Genomic DNA, 20792 nt, shown 5'->3' on the forward strand with positions numbered 1-20792 from the left:
ATGCTCAACCTTATTAGTCGTTAGGGAAACGCAAATCCAGAGCAGACTGAGACGGCACTCCACAGCCACTAGGATAGCTAAAATTAAAAAGGCAGATGGCGCTAGGCGTTGGTGAGGATGTGGAGAAACTGGAACCTCATTCGTTGTGGTGGGAACGTGAAATGGTACAACCGGACAGTTCCTCGAAATGTAAAATGTAGAGTTACTGTGTGGCCCAGCAACTCCACTCCTAGATATCTTCCCAAGAGAAACGGTAGCACACACCCACACAAAAGCTTGTAGGTGAACATTCCCAGCAGTGTAATAACAGCCAAAAAACAGAAAGAGCACAAAAGCTCATCAACTGAAGGGTAGATAAGCAGACTGTACTGTGCCCAAACAAAGGGGTGTTAATCAACCATAAAAGAAGATTTGCATTGACACACACTACAACATGGGTGAACCCTGAAAGCAGCCAGTCACCAAAGGCCACACGTAGTGTATGTTCCATTTATTTGAAATGTCCAGAAGCAGTCAATCCGCAGATCCAGACCGTGGATTCATGGTTGCTGGGGCTGAAGTGGAGCGGCGGATGTGGGGTGGCTGCTAATGGTATGGGGTTTCTCGGGGGTGATAAAAATGTTCTAAAATTAGGTAGTGGTGATGGTTGCACAACTTGGTGAATATACTCGAAACCACCGAATTTACACTGGAAATGGATGAATTGTATGGTATTCATGGTCAATAACGCTGTTATTTTTTAAAAGGTCTGAGAAAACAAGGATAAATGTCTAGTGTTTCTTCTGTCCCCAGTGGCTGGCCTTGTCACTCTTGGGCATGTGGTCTGCCGACTCAGCCCAAACTCAGCCGACCACTAGAGGCCCTTGATGATGTGGGCTGCCCTCTGTGCGTCCTCGTGTGCACCCCATGGGGAAGGATGCCCAGATGTTCCAGAACCTTCCCACCTTGTGCCCCACCTTCATTTACCTTAAGCCTCACCCACCCACCTTCATCAATGGCCTCCCCTGGGTTCACAATGACTGACCCTGATGGCGGACGTGTCCTGGGTAGGTGCACTGGATGCCCAGCATACGACAGGAGGGGGTCACTGGTGGGAAAACCAACGGATATGGTTTGGATCTGTGTCCCCACCCAAATCTCACGTGGACTTATACTCCCCAGTGTTGGACGTGGGTCCTGGTTGGAGGTTATTGGATTCTGGGCACAGATTTCCCCCTTTGGTGCGGTTCTTGAGATCGTGAGTGAGTTCTCGCGAGATCTGGTTGTTTTTAAAATTGTGTGGCACCTCCCTGCTCTCTCTCTCTTGCTCCTGTTCGGGTCATGTAAGATGTGCCTGCTTCTCCTTCACCTTCTACCATGATCATCAGCTTCCTGAGGCCTCCCCAGAAGCCACTATGCTTCCTGCACAGCCTGTGGAACTGTGAGCCAAGTAAACCTTTGTTCTTTATTAATTACCCAGCCTCAGGTGTTTCTTTATAGCAGTGTGAGAAGGAACTAATACACCAGCCAGGCTCCCTGAGACCAACACCTAACACTACGGGAAGCAGAGGGGTCAGAGTCCCTGCGAAGGCCTCATCCAGGGCACACGGCTGGAGGTGGGTGGGTGCAGGGCGTCCCTGCAGTGTCTACCCCACCCCCCATCCCCACCCCATCCAGGGAGGCCTCTGCTCAGCCTTCTGGCCTCTGTTGGACTCTTTTTCATAGAACTAATAACCGTCTTTTTGCACTTGGATTTCATAGGTAGGCTTATGTACTAGTTAACAAAATAAATTAAGGGATGTATGGTCAGCTTCCCACATCCATGAGTTCCTCATTAATATATTCACCCAACCTTGGATCAAAATGATTTAAGGAAAGAATTCAATTAAAAATGCAACAATAAAAATAACACAATACCAGCTCCTCAGGAGGCTGAGGCAGGAGAATGGCGTGAGCCCGGGAGGCAGAGCTTGCAGTGAGCCGAGATCACACCACCGCACTCCAGCCTGGGCGACAGAGCGAGACTCCGTCTCAAAAAAAAAAAAAAAAAGAAAAAAACCACAATAGCGACACATAAACAAATACAGAATAACAATTCTTTGCATAGTATTATAGTTACTTTATAATTACTTTAAGTCTAGATTACTTAAAATGCCTAGTAAAATGTGGCATATTATATTTTACTACGAGGGTCCACTTACACGTGGATTTTTTTTTCCAACTCTGCCAACCCTGAGATGACAAGACCGCCTCCCCCATAATATTATGCCACATTGTGTTAGGTATTATAAGTAACCTAGATTTAAAGTATGCAGGAGGATGTGCCTGGGTTCTATGCAAACACTACAGCATTGGATATCAGGGACTTGAGCATTTGGGGATTTTGGTCTCCTTGGGGATCCTGGAACCAATCCTCCTTGGGTTCCAAGGGATGACCGTAGTTGTGATTAGAAGTACAGAGGTATGCCAGGCGCGGTGGCTCACGCCTGTAATCCCAGCACTTTGGGAGGCAGCAGGGGGCGGATCACGAGGTCAGGAGATAGAGACCATACTGGCTAACAGAGTGAAACCCCGTCTCTACAAAAATACAAAAAATTTAGCCGGGCACAGTGGCGGGCGCCTGTAGTCCCAGCTACTCCGGAGACTGAGACAGGAGAATGGCATGAACCTGGGAGGTGGACCTTGCAGTGAGCCAGGATCACACCACTGCACTCTGGTCTGGGCAACAGAACGAGACTCCGTCTCAAAAAAAAAAAAAAAGTACAGAGGTATTAGCAGATGTGCGAACCCACTGATCTCAGTGGGCAGAAGATGCTGGGAGCAGGTGGGCAGGGTGCCAGGAAGCAGGTGCCAGCTGGGGCTGCCAGCTCCATGTGGGCATCAGTGGATCTCTGCAGCCAGAGTGGGGTGTGTGGGTTAATGTGGCTGGTTGGCTATTTAGAGGTCAGCTTGGTGGAGGCCAGCTAGATGGAGCTGGTTAGGAGGCCTTTGTGGGTTAATGGGGCCAGTTGGCTTAGAGGCAGCTTGGTGGAGGGCAGGCAGATGGGGCTGGTCAGGAGTCTGGCTACCTGTGGTCTTTCAGTCTCTGTTTCTCTGCATGTGGATGTAGGTTTGCAAAATCGGCATTCTACTGTACAGGTGATCTAGCAGCCTCTCGTCTCCACTTAACAGCATACACACTTCCTGATAGTCCTGTTTCAATGTGGTGGCGGAGGAGCACAAAGCTTGCATCTCTCACCCCAGACTCTGTGGCCTGAGCCAGGAAACGAAGTCCTGTGGAGTGGCGCACAGAGGTGAAGACGGGGATGGAGATGAGGGGTCAGGCCGTGGCCTCGCTGCACTCTCTCGGGTCCTGTGTGATTGAGTGCCAGAGGCAGCATCCCCCAGGCGGCCGCGTCGGAGGTCCGTGGACAGGCAGGCCATGGGGGGATGCTGAAGCCTCCTGGTGAGGGCCATTCTGGTGCCGAATGTGCCCTTGGGTGGCAAAGCTGGCCTCATGTCGGGGATGGGGCCTCTGCTGGGTGGTGGGGCTGGACAGCCAAGTTGGACAGTCACATCCATGGCCCGCCCAAGGGGTTGGAAGGAACTCTCTATTCAGCAGGTCACCTCGGCACTGGGCTTCCTCCTCTGGGCACTTGTATGTGATTATGATTATTTTTCATTGGCAAAATAAAATGCACACTAGAAAAATCCCCAGGATTCTGGTGCTTTCCACACTTGTGGGGGATTTTGGCGAGCCTGGGCACGCGCCTGTCTTGTTTTGGCGACCCCAGGTGCCCGTGCTGCCAACATCACTTGCGGGCCAATGGGTTCTTATGACATCTTCACCACCCCCACTCCGCCCCGTTTACCAATTCAGGGAAACACGTGCCCTGGGCTTGGTAGGTCACCGGAGAGCCCCTCGTTCATCAAAGGGAGGACATGGCCTGAGCAGAGTGTGAAGAGCCTCCACCCAGCCCCACCCTCCCAAACCCAACAAACCCATTTGTCTACCCATATCTACTCCTCCAGCCCTCCTTTCCTCCATCCACCCATTCTTCCTTCCATCTTCCTCCTTTCAGCCCTCCCCCCTCCTTTTCCTCCTTCCCTCCCTCTTTTCCTCCCTCTCTCTTTTCTATCCATCTCTCCCTTCATTCACCAATCCTCCAGCCCTTCCTCAACTACCCATTTTTCTATCTTTCCATCCTTCCCTCCATCCTTTCATGCATATCTAACCTCCCTCCCTCTCCCCTTGCCTCCCTCTCTTCCTTCCTTTCTTCCTTCTTCTTGCCTTGTTTCCCCCCTCTCTCCTTTCCATCTCTCCATTTCTGGACACATTTCCTAAGTATCCATTTTTTTCACTAGTCTGTCTTTCTCTCCTTCCTTACCTCCCTCCGTACATCTACTCTCCCTCCCTCTTTCCTCCCTCTCCCTCCTTTCTTTCCATCCAGCAGGTGCTGGCTGAGCACCAGGTAGCATCAGACCCTGTGCCAAGCTGATTCAGACCCAGCCTTGGCTTGTATTTGCCCAGTCTACTTGGAGAGACAGACGAGGCAGTGTGAACTTTCCATGCAGGGTGATGCCTGCCTGGGTGCCATGGAGCCTAGAGGAGGGGTGCCTGGCCCAGGTTTGGGTGAGGAGGAACACCCCGCCCCAAGGGAGGGAGATGAGCAGGAGCCGGGTGGCCAGGGGTGGAAGTGGCACCCGTCTCCAGCAGGGCAAACAGGTTGAACCACGAGGGGAAGTGAGAGGGGTGCACGGGTGGTCTGGTTGGAGCAATGGCCAGAGGCAGGGCCAGAAGGGTGGGCTGTGAGGCTGGACACACCTAGGGGAGATAAGGAGGTGCAGGTACCTTGACACACATGTGTGCAGGAAGCAGGGGCCTGGCCCACAAAGACAGGGTGCTCCCTGCACCTGCTGTCTGGCCAGTTTGCACTGATGCATGCACTGCTCAGGCCCTGTGTGGGGCTGCTCAGGGTCTGGGGCAGGTGCAGAGTGGGAGCGAGAATGTGGCGCTCTGGGGCACCAGATACCTGCCTGAACTTCCTGACTCTGAGCAGTTCCCCGCCTGCCAGCTGCAGGCTTTGTCTTCTGGGGCTGCACGGATGGAGCCTCCCAGACTGCAGGGAGAACAGGTCCCTGTATGGGTGCAGTGACTCAGTGCCTGTGAGCTGTGTGGCCTCGGGGCAGCCCCTTCCCTCTTAGGGGACCTGTTGTGGCCCACTGGACGCTATGATTGAAAGCACACGTTCCAACTTGCAGGTTTAAATCCTGGCAATGACCTTGGGCAAATGGTTTGCCTCTCTGGTCCTCAGCGCCCTGCCCTGCCAAGTGGGGCAGCAGCCCCTGCTGTGTGAGAGCCTACATGCTATTGGCAGCAGCTGGGCCCTAGGCAGACCTCAGCCCTGGACACTCTGCAAATTGTTCCCGCGAGCTTCCACCGCAGTGCTGGCTGAGGCGCGGGAAGACAGTGTGGTGTGTTGTAACATGCTGCCTGGTGGGAGAGTCTCTGTTAGGCCTCGAGGGCCCTCCTTTGAGGTTGGCCAGGAAGGGGCAGGAGAGAGGGAGCTGGGGTCAGCAGAGCAGGCTCAGAGATGCCTCCAGATTCGCTCTGAGCTGAAAGTCTCTGGTCGCAGTGTGGAGCAGGTGTGCCCCACATTGCAAACCCCACTGGGTCTTCTCATTGCCCCACAGCAGCCCCAAGAAGCAGGTCGTGTCGCTCAACCAAGCCCTGGAGTCAGGAAGGGTCAGAACATGGACTCGTCCAGGCTCTGCAGGTTCTCCTCAACGCACTCTTACCTCCCGCTTGCACTTACTCCTTATGATAAAGTCTGTACAGTTACATCAAAGAGGCTCCTCTGAGTAGATAGAGTGAAAGGGGTGGGCTGGTCCCATGGTCAGGGCTGCCGCTGGCTGGGCACCTGCTGCGTGTCCCAGGGTAAGCTGGGTTCTGAACCATTCGACTTTACACACCTTCCACTTTAGAACAGCTACAGCTTCACGGAGAACTTACAGACATAGCAAGAGCTCCCGCGCGCCCCACACCCAGCTTCCCCTACTGTGAACATCTAATATTAGTAGGGTGTGCTTGTCACAGTTAACGAACTCATGTCAATGCATTCTTGTTAATTAAGGTCTGTAGTTTATTTGGCTTTCCCACAATACCCTTTTCTGTCCCAGAGTCCCATCCAGGGCCCCATGTGACACTGGGTCACCCCATTTCCTGAGACTCCCTGGGCTGCGGCAGCTTCTCAGTCTTTGCTTGCTTGTGACTTCCTGATCAGTTTTGAGGATTTCACAGAATGTCCTTTAGTTGATCTCGCAGTTGGACTGGGTTATGGGGTTTAGGGAAGAAGACCACGGAGGGAAAACACCCTTCTCATCACACCTGCCACTGCCATGGGCTGAAGGCGTGACTTATCTCTGTGGTCCCCTTTCTACTGAGGAAGGAGGTGCAGCGGCTCACAGAGGTGACCTGCCTGGAGGAGGCGGAGTGGCCTCATCCCCCGGGGGATGTATCTAGGGCTGGCTATCCCTCTGCCTATACCCGCACTTGCATATACCTGTACCTGCACCCCTCCATCTGTACCTGCATCCCTCCACCTATACTCATACTTGTATATACCTATACCTCCATCCCTCCGCCTATACTCACACTTGCACATACCTACACCCGTACCCCTCCACCTACACCTGCACCCCTCCACCTGTGCCTGCACCCCTCCACCTGTACCTACACCCCTCCACTTATACTCACACTTGTATATACCTATACCTCCATCCCTCCACCTATATCCACATTTGCACATACCTACACCTGCACCCCTCTGCCTATACCTGCACCCTCTGCCTATACCTGCACCCCTGCACCTATACCTGCCCCCTTCACCTCTACCTGCACTCCTCCACCTACACCTGCACCCCTCCAGCTATACCTGCACCCCTCTACCTACACCTGTACCCCTCCACCTATACCTGCACCCCTCTACCTACACCTGTACCCCTCCACCTATACCTGCACCCCTCGACCTACACCCGTACCCCTCCATCTATACCTGCCCCCCTCCCCTATACCTGTACCTCTCCACCTATACCTGCACCCCTCGACCTACACCCATATCCCTCCATCTATACCTGTCCCCCTCCACCTATACCTGCACCCCTCCACCTATACCCACACTTGCATATACCTATACCTGCACCCCTCCACCTATACCTGCACCCCTCCGCCTATACTTGCACCCCTCCACCTATACCTGCACCCCTCCACCTATACCTGCACCCCTCCGCCTATACCTGCACCCCCTGCCTATGCCTGCACCCCTCCACCTATGCCTGCACCCCTCCACCTATACCTGCACCCCTCTGCCTATGCCTGCACCTCTCCACCTAAACCTACACTGCATATACCTATGCCTGCACCCCTCCGCCTCTACCTGCACCTCTCCGCCTATACCTGCATCCCTCGGCCTATACCCGAGCTTGCATATACCTATACCTGCACCCCTCCAGCCATACCTGCACCCCTCCAGCCATACCTGCACCCCTCCACCTATACCTGCACCCCTCCAGCCATACCTGCACCCCTCCACCTATACCTGCACCCCTCCGCCTGTATCTGCACCCCTCCTCCTGTATCTGCACCCCTCCGCCTGTATCTGCACCCCTCCGCCTGTACCTGTATCCCTCCGCCTGTACCTGTATCCCTCCGCCTGTACCCGCAACTTGCACATGCCCATACCTGCACCTCTGCACCCATACCTGAACTGCCTATACTTATACCAGCATTTTCATCAGGACCCTTTGGGGTTGAGGCTCTGAGCCCTGATGCCAAGGTCTCAGGCACTGTGGGTTATCAGTTGGCCCTGACAGTAAATGCAGCCTGCTTCCAGGGGCAGGCATCCACCCCAGCCCCACTCTGGCTGGCGTTCCTGCATAGAGGCTGCTGCGGTGCCCTGTGTGTGGGGAAGGGTGCGCCTCCCCTGTGGTCTCCCTTCTGCGGGCCGGCCCCCGCCCCCACCCCATTCCGCCACTGGAGACTGATATCTGGGGGTGAGGTCATCATTATTTATGGGATGGCCCTGCTGCCCGGTGGTGTTTGCACACAAAGGCTCCGCTCTGGGGCTGTGCCATGCTGGCCGGCATTCCAGCACATTCCTGCGGCCCGCAGCCCGGCCCTGGACAATAGCTCACCCTCTCTCCTTTGCCGGGCCGGCCTCTGTGAACAGAGCACTGTTGACAGCCGAGGCTGCTCTCACTCCCGAAGAATTCCAAAAATGGAACAATGTACGCCCGGCCTGGGACTCTCAGGCAGCTGCTCAGAGCAGGGGCCCCGGAAGGCTGCGGTCTGGAACTGCCTCTGTAGCTGTCCGTTTGGCCGGCATTTCAATGGGAACCTGGGGCGGGGTGGGGCGGGGGGGCCACGAGAAGAGAGGAAATAGAAAACACCCAAACCAACCTGGAAGCAAGCCAGCACTTCCCTGGCCGCACGATCCCCGTGGTGAGGAGGCTGAGATGCTGGGCTCAAGCACACTGCGCTGGCCAAGTCTATGCAGGCACTGACCTTTGCCCAAGGCCTGTGAGTGGTTCCCCCGCTCCTAGATCAGCTCCTGCCTCAGACAAGTAAACGCGGGTGGTAAGGAGGGGGTGACACATTTGAGCAGAGAGAGAATGAGGGGAAATGAGAGCCAGGACCCCTGCCTTCTGGTCCAGGGCTCAGGCCGCTGCTGCCTCCCAAAGATCTATCCTCAGCCCAGGTGGGGACCACCCTGCTCCTGAGGACTGTCCCCCTGCATTGCAGTCTCAGGACAACCTCCGAAAGCCTGCTGTGGCTGGAGGAATGACCAGATCTGGATGTCCACAGCCACTGTCCCAGGATTTCTCTTTCCTGCACCACAGCCTGTTAATTCTCTGTTTGGGGACTGTCCTGGGCCCTGTAGGGTATCTAACAGCATCTCTAGCGTCTGCCCTCCAGATGCCAGTACCAAGCCCCTTCAGTTGTCCCCACAACTGTCTCTCTGATGGGGGCAGAAAGAAAAGAGAGGAAAGAGAGAACATCCAAACCACCCTCAAAGCAAGGTAGACCTCCTCTGGGTGCATGGTGCTCGTCAACTCAGGAAAGCATTGATAACACTGCCGGAAGTTGGTTCTGTAGCTGGTGAGGCGGCCACCCAGGACCAGGATGGCTCTGGCTCTGGCCCCATGCCCATCTTGGACTAGAAGGAAAAGGCAGAAGGGCGAGTCTGCCCATGAGTGATACCAACACGGGAAAGCAGAGTTCGAGAAGGAGGGATGGAGACCCCAAGTTCCAATGACAGACTCCTGGAACCAGCTATGCCTGAAGCTGTTCTACATCAATTAACCCTCTCCTTTTGGCTGTAACCAGTTTAAATTGGTGTTCTGTCGCTTGTAGCTGAAATGTTCTGGACCAACCCACCTTCTCCACCTGGTGGCACGCTGCTGTCTCTTCCTAGCCAATCTTGGTCAGCAAAAACATCCGCTGTTGCTGCAAGGGCTTGGGCTGTCATGGCCTCCCAAATCCGGCTGAGCTTGCCTCATATTGTTAAAGCCCTGGGGGTGGAGGAGAGCAAGGCATCCTGTACCCCTCAAAGTCTGCCACCAGCATTGTCATCCTAGCTGCCCCTGCCTGTCCCAGGAGCTCCTGTCATCAAGCCCTGCCTCCTCTTTTTTTCCCAGAGCTCACATCATCCCCAGGAGGTACTTAGGACCAGGGATCTTAGGCCTGGTGCAGAGGTGAGGACAGAGGTGCAGGAGCTGGGACTCGACCCCATGCCCTTCAAGTTCCCAGTTACCTTTGTGAACGTTTGGGCCTCGGGATCAGCAAAGCCAGCCTCCCCTCCTGGCCACGTGTTCTTGCTGGACATGCATGGAGCCCCTGGAGGCCAGGGAGAGTGCGTCCTCCCAAGGGGCTTCACACATTCCACAGGGAGCAAGGACCCACTCACCACGCAGCCGCACACCCGTGTGTGTGATCATGGGAGTATCTAGCGGGGGCTGGTGAGGGCAGCTTCTTCCACCTTCCAGGCTCTGGGTGGGCATCCTGGGGCATGTCTGTCCTTGCCCTCCTCACTTAAGACCTGCTATCCTGGTGCATGGCTTCTCCCAGCCTCAGGGCTTTGTGGCACCTTCCCACTGGTCACAATTATATATTGAAAAATCTTCCCAGCAGCACCGAGGGATTGGGTGGCCTTTCCCTACTGGGTCTCCAGAGGTTCCAGCCCTCTGGTTCCTGTCCATGCTTTCCTGCTGGAGGTGGGAGCTCTGGGGAAGCCACACTACTCCTCATGTAATTCTTCCAGGAGCGCAGCAGCTGCTGTGGCCAATTTGTCCCCAAGCCTGCCAGCCTCGTCTCACTGGCCAGTTGTCAAAGCCCAGACCCCAGGTCTCACCATGTTTTCCTCTGAGTGGGCCCTCGCTGTCCGGGACCACCTGCCACGCAGCAGGCACTTGAGCCCAGGACTTGGGCCTGTCTGGCAGGGCTGCTCCCCTGTTACTGTAAGTGCTGCATTTTGAGGAGTCATTTCCATGCCCCCGCGTGGTCAAGAAAAGGCCCCTGGGCTTGCCCTGAAAGCCCAGGTTGTGGTCAAGGTCTTTCTGTGCATCTGGCAACCACACAGCCCTTTGCCTGTGCTCTGCAGAAAGGCCGGCTTCTCCGCCGCCTTGTCTCTTCTGTGGGGGGTGGGCCTGGCCCTGCCATGCCAGAGAGGAATATCGGTGAAGCTGCCGGATGGCGTCACCGTGGGAAGAACAATTGGATGATGACAATCGAAGGAAGGTGAAAGATCTTGTCCCAGTCTTCCTGTTTTTGTGCGCAGTTGGCTCAGATGGGCACTGATAACTCTGCTGAGGGGTGGTCCTGCAGCGGGGCTGGGGTGGCTCTGGCTCCACGCCCATCTGTGCCACTCCTGCTTCTCCCTGTGCACAGCAGGGGTCAGATGGCAAAGCCCTAATGGCTCAGGTGTGGCTGGGGGCACCTGGAGGTCCTGAGATGGGAAGCAGGGATAGAGATGAAAGGTTCTCACGCCCTGCCCTAGGGCTGCCCCTCGGGGTGATGGCAAGCAGGAGATGGCAGCAGCAGGAGAGCGGTGCCCTCTGCCAAGGGAAGAGCTGCCCAGGCCCAGAGTCCCGGGACGTAGCGGTGCCCAGTCTTCTCACAGAGCAGAGCACATCCCTGTCAGGTCTTCCTGTCCTCTGCTTACACCTGGTGGAGGAGGCGAGATGTCAGGCAACGGTTTCTTGAGATGTCCTAGCTGCCCTGGCCTCACACTGCTGGACAGCTCACCTTCCAGAAAGCTCTCCCACGCCCTGGAGTCATGCTGCCCCAGGGGCCCCAAGGCCACCGAACTCCACCTCTTTCCAAACTTCCTTTGATGGTTGAAGCGCCCCCTCCACACGCCACGAACACAGCGCGTGAGCCAAGTTTTCGGCGTGTTTTCGTCACTTTCTTCGTAACTGCCCAAACTTGGAAGCAATCCAGATGCCCTTCACAAAGCAGATGAGAGATCAAGTGTGGTTCGTCCAGAGAGTGGAATATTATTATCCAGTGCTAAAGAGAAATGAGCTCTTAAGTCGCGGAAAGACAGGAAGAGCAATTAACTGCAGGTGACTCAGTGAAAAAAGCTGATCTGAAAAGGCTACATGCTGTATGATCCCAACACTGCAACATGCGGAAAAGGCAAACTGTGGAGACAGAAAAGGATCAGTGGCTGCCAGGGGCTGGGGGAGGTAAGGGGTGAGTGGATGGAGGATGGAGGACACTGGGAGCAGTGAAGCTCTTCTGCGTGATACTGTAATGGCAGATACATGTCACTCTCCATTTATCCAAAGCCACAGAATCACCACACCAACAGTGAATGTTTATGTCAACTACTGACTTTATAATAATGGGTCAATATTGGTTCCTCAATTGCAACAAATGTGCCACAGATGCAAGATGTTAGTCACAGAGAAAACTGTGTGTGTGTTTGGGAAGGTGAGATATGGTCACTCCGCACTTTCCGTTCAGTTTTGCAGTGAACCGAAAACTGCTCTAAGGAGTCGTCTAATCATTGATTTTTAAAAAAAAAAAAAAAAGAAGGAATTTGTGTGCACCACATGCCGGCTTCAGATCCTCAACCGATTTCATCGCTGACAACAGTGCTCCTTAGGTTGTGCTGATACAGCGCCTTTGAAAAGATTCCCATGGGTTCCTGGTGTTGGTTAAAACGCCTTTTATTCCAATGCTGTGGAAATAGTATGGACACAAAACCAGGGTGAGTTCCTCGGCTGACATCTCTGGTACAGCCCCAGAACCAAACCAAGCTGACAAATGTCACACAGAGTTGCAAAAGCAAGGCGATGCCTGTGGGCAGCATCAGTGTGGTGAGTGACATGCTGCTGGGTCCAAGGTGCTGTCTGTGTGGCAGGTGAGGGACTGACGGATGGCTTGGGTGCCATTTCTTTGACATGCGGCATTCTGTGCCACCCTGGCCACTTTCTCTTTTTTCAGCCTGGGAATCTTCCCTGAAATTGCGATGCCAGTGGGCCTTCCCGGGTGGATCCGTGCTGCGTTCTCATCCCTGCTCACAACCCACAGTGTTCCAGGAGGCTTCAGTGTGAGCTCAGAGGTCAGCAGGTCATCTTCAACCCCTGTACAGTTTCCTATGGCTGCTGTGACCATTACCACAATTGCAGTGGCTTAAAGCAACATGTGTTATCTCATAGTTCTGGAGGTCGGGAATCGGACACCGTCTCACCAGGCTACAGTTGAGGTGGCAGCGGGGCTGGGTTCTGCTGGAGGCTCCAGGAAAAACCCTTGCCCTTTCCAGCTTCCAGAGGCTGCCCATGCTCCTTGGCTCATAGCTCCTCCTCCATCTCAAGCCAACTGCACGTCCCTCTGACCTCTGCTTCTGTCCTCACATCTGCTTGGCTCCCCTGCCTCCTCCTCCACTTATAAGCACGCTTGTGATGACGCTGGGCCCGCCGGACAGTCCAGGGCCATCTCCTCGTCTCAGGGTTCCTTAACTTTCATGCCTGAAAAGTCCCCTTTGCGGTGGAGGTCACACTGTCAAGGGTGACAGGAGTTAGGATGGGGCATCTTTAAGGGAGACATGATTCTGCTGACCACAGCGTCCCTCTTTCCCTCATTTCACATCCACTCAGTTCAGAACCCCGCTGGCTCTACCCCACGTCACCACTGGGGCTGAAGCCACATCATGTCTCCCTAGAGGACTACCCCGGCTCCTTGTTGGCCTCCTGACTTCCATCGTGGTCTCTCTCCAGTCTCTTCTCACCCCAGCAGCCAGGTCGATCCTGGGAAAATGTGAGACCAAGCCTCCCACTAGTTCCTGCCTTCGAGGAAAATCAAAATGCTTCCAGTGGCTGAATGAGGCCCAACCCCATCTGCCCATCCTCCCAGTTCCCTCTGCTCCAGCCCCACGGGCCTCTGCGCCCTCCTGCCTCGGAGCCTTTGCACTGGCTGCTCCCTCCTCCTGGGCTGCCTTGCCCTGTACCTCCGTAATCCCTGTCCACTGTGCTCCAAATGCCCCCGCTCCTCTCCGCACCACTTGTGACTTCTAGCAGAGCCCACTGCCCTCTTGCTCACGATCTCCTTGCCGGTCTCAGCAGGCTGAAGCAGTGCCATGGGGCAGAGGTTCTGCCCGCTGAGTTTGCTGATAGAGCAGGGCCTGGCTGGAGTGGGCACTCCACACAGATTGGTGCGGCAGGTGCAGGAATGGGTGAGAGGAGGCTGGTAGAGGCCTCAAGGGAGGAGGAAGGTACAGAACACTGGGCTGGCATATTCACCGGGTCTTCATGCCAAGGGCCCAGGGCTGGTTCCAGGCAGAGCAGGAGACCACAGCCCAGCTCCTTGGGAGGTCAGAATCCTCTCTCTCCCCCCTCACCCCACAGCTTCCCATGGGCTAACCCCATTACCAAGGAGTCTTTTGGAGCAAACTATTCATTGATTCACTTACCAAGCAAATGTTGACCAGGTCTGGTCAAGGGTGTGTGGATGCTGGGATAAGCAAGGACCTTCCAGAAAGTCCAAGTTCATGGTGGGGATGCAGGATGGGATGGTCCTGGTTGTACTAACCTGCTGTGCTCCAGGCACATTGCAGGTGTCAGCTCTTCATTCTCCCCCTGGAGCCTGCAAAGCTCAACCTAGCCATCTCCTTCATGCAGCGTCCCTGGTCCCCCACCTGCACCCTCACCACTGAGCCCTGCCAGCTCACCTCTCCCACTGGTAACCTCAACCCTCCCCATCACAGGGTGTGTTTTGCAGTCTCCTTGTTTCTTTCTTCCACCAAACTGGGGCTCTAGGAGGTCAAGGCCTAGGGTCTTCGATGTCTTCACGTCCCCAGCAGCTGGCACACAGCAGGCCCTCAGAAAATGTGGATAAAAAAGAAGTGATGGCTGGCCGGCTGCATAATGAGTTGACACATGAACGAATTCCACGGGGAGGCCTTGCTTGGGCAGAGTCGCAGGGAGTGAGGAGAGGCCGGGTGGAGGGGCAAGGGGAGGTCCTTGCTCTGAGACTGAGGAGGGGTGCGGAGTCTGGAAAGGGAGGTGGGGCTAAGCAATGATACTGCTGCGCTGCTGAGTGCCTGCTGTGCTGGGGTCCACCACTGGACTTCCCCAATGACACCATCAACTGGGGACCAGGGACTCCCACCGGGCCGAAGGTATAACGCTAGGAAGTGGTAGAAGTGGGCTTTGACACGAAGGCCTCAAAGGCCTGCCGGAGACGTCTGGACTCTGTCTGCAGGCTGTGCTCTCAGAGGGCGCACAGGGCACCCCCTGCCTTGAGAAGCAGTTTTTGAGCCTGCCTCAGGGACCCCACCTCACCTGCGCTCGGGATCTCTCTGCTCTCACCTGCTTCCATTGTTTTAAGGCTTCCAGATGAGTTTGTATCTGGAAGGAAACAAGGATTCATTGGCGAATTGGATTTCTAGCTGCTGCAGGTACTGGGGAGCCATGGGAGGTTTCAGAGTCAAGAAGTACTGGATGAAAGGCTGTCTCTGTCACCCTTGGAAGCCCTTGACTTTTCAGGTTCTTTGTCTTCACAGCACTGACTGTTGGCTGTGTATGCCTCCGATCCCAAGCCTTGGCAGTCCTGCCAGCCTCACTGCTCTACACGACAGAGACCACAGCTTCACACCACAGCCCATGCGGCAGAACAGGGCTCACTAGGGATGGGCCTCTTGCCCCAGAGGTGCCTGGGCTGACGGTGGGACAGCTTCACTCCATCCCTGGGGCCTGAACCAAATCCCCAAGGAGCATGTGTGAGGGGCTGGGGCGCTCCTCCTTGGCTGGGGTGTTGAGGGGCCAAGGGCTCCCCCCTGCAAAACTCCAGGCCCCTTTCTGCCCTGTGCTGTGGAGGAACATCTCCTTGGGGAGGAGTTCTCAGACAGTCCAGGCTGCAGGAGCTGACCCGGGTGCATCAGGTCCTGGCTGGGTGACCCGGGAATGGCACCCCCACCCCTGGGGCTGGAACCACTCACCCAGCCTGACCCTGGAAGCTCAACCTCATCACCCACCAGCCCGACCCTGGAAGCTCAACTTCTTCACCCGCTGAGAGTGTCGGGCTGGGGCTGCAGAGGGCAAGGTGGGAGGCCAAATCCAGCCTGCCAGCCCCTGGGAGGCTCGGCCACTGGGGGTCCCTGTGAGGACAGCCACCGTCTTTCCTGACTGCAGTCACAGAAGCCCGACGCATTGGATTGCGCCTTTTTGATTTTGCAAGTGAGAACTGCCCCTGTTCCTGTGGCGGAGCCTGTGGTCTGCGGACACCTCTCGGCCCTTGGAGCACCCACTGACCGGTGCATGGGAGTCCGCAGCCCGCCTGCAGCCGGAGCATGTTCCCACTGCCCCAGGCTATTCTTAACAAGCCAAGCCTCTGGCTCCAGGGCTAAAAATACCACATGGGAGGCCTGTGGGAAAGCTGCCGCGGGCTATTTTAGTGATTTCTCGCTGGAGGTTTGGGGTCCCTGCATGGTGCCAGGACAGGCAGGGCACTGTGGCCTGCACCGCCCAGGGTCCCTCTCAGCCCATGTTGGGGCCCCTCTGTGTCAAGCGTCCTTAGCGCCCAACGGCAGCCACCTCTGGTGTCCAGGGAGGTGGAAGGGCCTGGGGGTCTTGAGCTCCCTCATTTCAGTTTCGGAGAAATGAGCTCCAAGTGGGGAGCAGGTGCCCGGGCTCACAGTGTGGTCTGTGGTGGAGAGACCAGCAGGTGCCCGGGGTCACAGTGTGGTCTGCGGTGGAGAGACCAGCAGGTGCCCGGGATCACAGTGTGGTCTGCGGTGGAGAGACCAGCAGGTGCCCGGGATCACAGTGTGGTCTGCGGTGGAGAGACCAGCAGGTGCCCGGGGTCACAGTGTGGTCTGCGGTGGAGAGACCAGCAGGTGCCCGGGGTCACAGTGTGGTCTGCGGTGGAGAGACCAGCAGGTGCCGGGGTCACAGTGTGGTCTGCGGTGGAGAGACCAGCAGTGCCCGGGGTCACAGTGTGGTCTGCGGTGGAGAGACCAGCAGGTGCCCGGGGTCACAGTGTGGTCTGCGGTGGAGAGACCAGCAGGTGCCCGGGGTCACAGTGTGGTCTGCGGTGGAGAGACCAGCAGGTGCCCGGGGTCACAGTGTGGTCTGCGGTGGAGAGACCAGCAGGTGCCCGGGGTCACAGTGTGGTCTGCGGTGGAGAGACCAGCAGGTGCCCGGGGTCACAGTGTGGTCTGCGGTGGAGAGACCAGCAGGTGCCTGGGGTCACAGTGTGGTCTGCAGTGGAGAGACCAGCGGGCACCCAGGGTCACAGTGTGGTCTGCGGTGGAGAGACCCCTGGACTACTCCCTGGCATGCGAGGTCTGGTCCAGCTGTCTCCCATCCAAGGGGCATTTGGGGGCCACAGCCGTGGTGTGCAGGTTCTCACTGGGCTTCTTGGACCAAGGCTTAGCTTCCCATTACCTTTCTGCAGCCTTCTCTGCCCACTTTCTTTCTCATGAACCTTTTCGTTGTTGATTTCCTGTCATCTCTCCCACAGTTTGCCAGGTGTGGCAGAGGGGGCTGTGGCCCTGCTGTGGGCATGCAAAACCAAGGCTCAGGAAGGAGAGGTGCGTGTCAAGGCTACAGCTGTGCAGGGCTGGGCCAGGCTGGCCTCACCCTTCCAAGACTGGGCGTCTTGGTGGTGCCACTGGCGCTCATGTCGGCCCTCTCCTGCCAGTTCCCCATGCCCAGGGCCCCGTGCCATGCTGGTGACTGATGGCCACTGTGTTCTCAGACTGGAGGGCCTGGCTCCTGGGCAGCTGCTGTGGGTCTGCACCTATGAGCTGTGTGTCCCCGCGATGGGGCCCTGATGGACAAGCACAATGATCATCCCCGACAGGTGGCACAACGTGCCATTGTGTGGGGCCCACCCCGGGCAGGTCCATTAACTCCCCTGCCCAGCAGGGCCTTCTCCAGGGCTGGACAAAGGCTCCTTCTCTGTACCCTCCTGTTGCCGTGGGAGAGGCCTGGGTCTGATGCCCACCTCAGGGGCTCAGAGGAGCAACTGGGGTGGCTGGAGGGGCCCAAGCCTGCTTCCCAACACTGCCTGCCTCAGACCAAAGAGGCCAGACCTGGGTGTCAAAACTACTCCATTGCCTGTTGACCAGAAACCCTAGGCAGTCAGTCAACCTCTCTGGGCCTTGTTGTGTCTCCCTCTTACCCTGGTTCAGGGACCCAGGCCTGTCCTTGCGTGGGATCCAGACCCGGGGGTGTGGTGAGTGGCTGTGCTCAGGGAAGTCCCCCTTGGCCTGCAGGACAGAGGCCCGGGATGCATCACGATGTTCTTCCGTGGCAGTGACAGTGGCAGGATGGAAGGACCCACTGCCGGGCCCACTAGGGTGGGACCAGGCCAGGGGAGAGGAGGGCCGAGGCCTGTGCCGTGCATGCAGGATTATCGGGGTCGCGGGGGGCGGCATGAGACCCTCTTCCTGCCACTTGGCTGGAGCTGGGGTCCTGGCCCAGAGGGCCGAAGGGCCTTGGGCAAATTCCCTCCATCCATGTCGGTGCCTCAGTTTCCTCCTCTGCAGAATGGAGATCTTCAAGGCGGCTCCCATCTTGACCCATGTAGGGACCTGGGAGGACAGGGGACAAAGAGGCACAGCCGGTTACCAGGCTATCACTGTGGGGAAGGAGATGGGGATGTCGGAGTGGGAGGCATCTGACAAAATTCTCCTTGGACAAGATTTCTGCCTGAGCCAGGACCTGCCTCTGGGAGCTCAGACAGCACCACCCAGACTCAGGAGTGCCTTGGGGGCCTCCACGAGAGACGCCCATCCACACCTGCCTGGGGAGCACCCTGCTGCCACTCAGGAGCTCCCTGCTGTGCCACACTGGTCCCCTTAAAACTGGAAATTCCACGACCCACAAGGAATCAGCCACAGGGAGGCCCAGTGCCGTGACTGATGGGGACCAGGACCCCAAGGGGACCACCAGGGCCAGCACACATGGACACCACACGGCCCCTTCCTGAGGACAGGGCGGAGGCCAAGCCTAGCTCCCCGTCAGCCCTTACTCGGGCCCTGCCCCGTGGGGACCTCAAAACACCATCTCCCGATTCACAGATGAGAAAATGGGCCACAGAGAGGGTGAGCGTCACGGCAGACAAGATTTCCACCCTGGCTCCCGCGAGTGACTTTTCTGAGGCCCCCGGTGGCCTGCAGCCCTCACAGGGCTCCCTCTTCTTCCCATGCCATCCCACCCTGTCCAGCTGGCTCTCCTGGGCTTTCCAGACCCCTCTCTCCTCCCATCCTCCGCTCTCCTCCTCCCTCCCCTTTCCCTCTTCTGTGCCAGCTCCAAGCACCGCACCCAAGCCTTGGGGACACGGTGTGGCCTCCAGCATTCCTGCCCTGTTTTCATTTAGGGGACGCCCCCAAAATACTCCGCCTGCGGGAGGCGGCAGCCGCCCCAGGCCCCCTGGGAATGCGCTTGCAAGCCTTGGCTGGGCCGTGCTGGCAGGGGCAGGGAATGCAGAGGCGGCAGAGTAGCGGGGGCCAGGACCCCCCAGCATGGCTTTTCGGGTTAACGCGAAAGAGGAGACCGCGCAGCTCCGGGCCCGGAGAGGACCTCAGGAATGTGGTGGTTCAGAGCTGACATCCACATTTCCCTGTCTGCCTGGATCCAGTTCGGCGACAGTGGGGCAGCGCCAGGAGGAGGGCCAGCAACACAGCCAGGCAGCCGTCCTGGGGCTGGCTGGCAGTTCAAAGCCCTGCCACAGAGCCCCAGCCCTGCCACCCATCGCGGGGGCGTGTGGAGCTCCTCATATGGGCTGGGCCTTCCTGGAAGATGATCCCTGGGACTGGGAGAGGCCCCTCCCCTGTCCCCATAGGCTGTGCCCTCTCTCCTCATCCTCAATCTCTGAGCAGATGGCACCTTCCTCAGGAAGACCTCCCAGGACAGCGAGGGGAGGGCAACTGCTCCTCCACCTTCCCTGGCCCTGCGTGTCTGCTCTGGAGCAAGCTCAATTCTAAGCGTTCCTGGGCCCACGGGCCCCTCGCGGCTGAAGCACCGCTTTTGCGCCTTCACCTCGTTTTGGAATCAGAAGCCAAGCTCAGGCAGCACCCGGGGAGATGAACGTGGGGGCTCTAGTGGGCAGGTGGACCTCGTGGTGCTGACCAAACTCTAGCCAAGTTTCAAGGCCCGGCTCTCAGATGCTCCCCCAGATGGCCCACAGCTGGCTAACATCTGGTGCTGAGATGGTCTGCCTGGGGCAGGACACAGACCTCACCACGGGCAGGATTTCTTCCCAAAGCTGTGCCATCCCTCGAGTCCCTGGGGATGCTGGTGACAGTGCAGACCCCAGGCCCAGCAGTGGGGCTGCAGTGACCCACGGTTATCATGGGAACTCCATACCTGAGGTAAGAGCTTGGACCTTGGCTTGGGAGGTCCCAGGCTGCATCACCCTGGGCCTCAGTTTCCCCTTCTGTCATGCAGGAAGACACCGCTGTCCTGCCTGTCTGTGTGGTTAAGACAGGGTCCCCATTTGAGATGCCTCCAGGATCTCAGATAGCACCACCCTGACACAAGAGTGCCTAGGGGGCCTCGGCGAGAGATACCCACCCCACACCTGCCTGGCAGGCTCCCCGCTGCAGCTAAGGATGCAGCAGAGGCTAAACAAGGGGGTCCTGCTACCTCCCCGCTACAGGCAGGACCACGGGAGCCCTGGCAGAGCTCCTGAACTGGGCTTCCTGGCTTCAGGAAGCAGAATGGCAGCAGAAGGCCGGGAGGGGAACCCCACTGGCCAGGTGGCCAGTCCACAGATGTTGTACTTGCCTCCTGACCTCAAATATTGGCTAGGGCAGGCAGAGGGGTCAGCAGTGCTGGCCAGGCAGCAGGCGCCGGTCAGTCTGCTGCTGAGTGACATAGACGATGTCCTGGCTGGGGCCAGCCCCATCCCCCACCCGTGCTCCCCTCACCAGACAAGAGGCACCTCTGCAGCAAGCCAGAGCCTATGGCCAATGCCTACCCTCTAGCCCACGCCCCCACGAGAGGGTCCCACCTTATCAGCAGTGTTGCCTGCACCTAGGCAGGCACCTGGGGCTAGGGGCGGAGCTTCCCCTGGTTCTTCTGGTGTCTGGGACAAATATTTGTTGAATGAATGTTAAGTCCAGCGAGGTCAGTGGCACCATCAACCCTGACTCCGAGAATTCCTGAGCCCCCAGCACATTTATTCTCCCCGCCGCTGACCTTCACTGAGAGCGGATGAGAAGACCTTGGAACCCTAAGGGTCTGCGTCCAACTCCTGGCTCCATTATGTTCCTGGGGGAAAACCCTTTGCCTCTCTGACTCTCTGGGTCCTCGTCTGTGGCCTG

The 20792-nt window shown here is 57.2% G+C and overlaps 1 long non-coding RNA gene across 1 annotated transcript; it reads right to left on the reverse strand.

The window, feature by feature from the left end:
- Positions 1-11832: 11832 nt before the first annotated feature.
- LOC117080987 lies at positions 11833-20418 on the reverse strand. Its single transcript, XR_004436039.1, has 5 exons — positions 20041-20418; positions 19834-19937; positions 17645-18056; positions 13932-14868; positions 11833-13269 (listed from the first exon to the last, which is right to left on the reverse strand). It is a non-coding gene; the product is annotated as an uncharacterized LOC117080987 (long non-coding RNA).
- Positions 20419-20792: the final 374 nt, after the last annotated feature.

Source organism: Trachypithecus francoisi, unplaced genomic scaffold (assembly GCF_009764315.1).
Source record: "Trachypithecus francoisi isolate TF-2019V2 unplaced genomic scaffold, Tfra_2.0 Lachesis_group8, whole genome shotgun sequence".
Lineage (NCBI taxonomy): Eukaryota > Metazoa > Chordata > Mammalia > Primates > Cercopithecidae > Trachypithecus > Trachypithecus francoisi.